We start from the raw sequence: 1,179 nt of genomic DNA on the forward strand, positions 1-1,179 counted from the left end.
TATTCATCTGTCTGGTATTACCTGCTGGTATCCCCTTTTCATTTCCTGCTGTATATATGTATATTATCATTTTCTTTCAACTTAGTCCCTCAATGGCTATACTAGAGAAAAATGACACCGTGTCTTATTTACTTTTCTATTATTTTGACAAAACACTATGAGAGAGAACATAAAAGAGGGAGCCATTATTGGTTTGAAGAGAAAAACTGAACCTAAAGAACCAGAGACCTACAAGACTGCCGCCAACTAACAATTTGAGCTTCAGTGGAAAGGCTACCATAAATGCCCTTCCCTGATAGTGAGATCAATAACTAACTTATCCACCATCAAGGAGCCCTCATTTAGTACCTGTTGGAAACAGAAGCAAATGCCCACAACTAAACACTGAGCAGAGAGGGAGGACAAGACTAGGCTGCAGAAACACATAGAGACAGCTGACCTGAACAAGGAGCAGCTAACGGGCTGATAGCTGGGAATCCAGCATGGGACTGACTCAGACCCCCTGAACATGTGTCTCAGTTAGAAGGCCTGAACAGTCTAAGGGTCCTCATACAGTGGAACCAGGATGTATTCCTGGTGTACAAAAGGACTTTGGGGGAACATCCCCCATGGAGGGATACTCCCTTAATCTAGAGACAGGAGACAAGTTCTAGTCCCTACTCCAAATGACTTGATAGATTTAGATGGGCATCACCCTACAAGTGGATTTGGGGGGGGATGGGATGGGAGGGTGGTCAGGTTGCATGTGAGGGTGGGAGAGAGAGAAAGAGGGAGGGAGGAAGGGAAGGAGGGAGCGGGAACTGGGATCCATATGTAAAATAAAGATAAAAAATAATATAAACAAACGATGAGAAAATAAATATTTATGTCAATTAAAAAAAAAAAAAACACTATGGCCAAGGAACGTATAAAAGAAAACATTTAATTTGTGTTACGTTTCCGAAGGTTTAGAGTGCATGATGGCAGAACAAAGGCAGAGAAGCAGGAAGAACTGAGAGCTCACGTTTTGATCTGCAAGGAGGAGGCAGAGAACACCAGGGGAATGACCAGGATCCTTTAAAAACTCTTAGAGTACCCCTTGTAACTTGCCACCAACAAGGCCATGCCTCCTAATCCCTCCCAACATCTCTACCAACTGGGATCAAGTTTTCAAATATATGAAGCTTTGGGGGCCATTCT

Source organism: Phodopus roborovskii, unplaced genomic scaffold (genome assembly GCF_943737965.1).
Source record: "Phodopus roborovskii unplaced genomic scaffold, PHOROB, whole genome shotgun sequence".
NCBI classification, from domain to species: domain Eukaryota; kingdom Metazoa; phylum Chordata; class Mammalia; order Rodentia; family Cricetidae; genus Phodopus; species Phodopus roborovskii.